Here is a 446-nt window from a genome sequence, read left to right as displayed (position 1 = left end):
AAATTCGCAGATTCCTCTGCCGTTAAATTCTCATTTTTGGGCCTGGGGATACAGCTTTCCTTTCCAATTCCTTTGTCTCTTTCCCTCCTCTCCCCCTGCGCTCACAATCCAAAGTACCAAAGAAACGTGCCACGAAAAGAAACAATCAAGCAAGCAGTCTCCCCCCCCCCCCCACAACCCATAAAAAAGGGAAAAAATGTAGCTCATGATTTCTCCCCGGACGTCGTCGATCTGGCAGCTTCTGTAATCACAAATACAAGTAGAAATTTAAAGATCCCGCTACGATAAGATTAGTATTTTCCCTTTAAGGTGCAGGAGCTGAAAAAGAAAGCACCTTTTTATAACCTTTTACCGCCTCCAGGAAACTCATAATTTGAATAAGAAAAAATTTGTTGGTACTTTGTGTGTAAAGGCCCATCAAAGCTTGAGAATTTGGGTTATTTTCC

This window comes from Penaeus monodon, chromosome 30 (genome assembly GCF_015228065.2).
Source record: "Penaeus monodon isolate SGIC_2016 chromosome 30, NSTDA_Pmon_1, whole genome shotgun sequence".
Classification (NCBI taxonomy): domain Eukaryota; kingdom Metazoa; phylum Arthropoda; class Malacostraca; order Decapoda; family Penaeidae; genus Penaeus; species Penaeus monodon.
The sequence above is the reverse complement of the archived record's forward strand: the minus strand, read 5'-3'. Positions refer to the sequence as shown.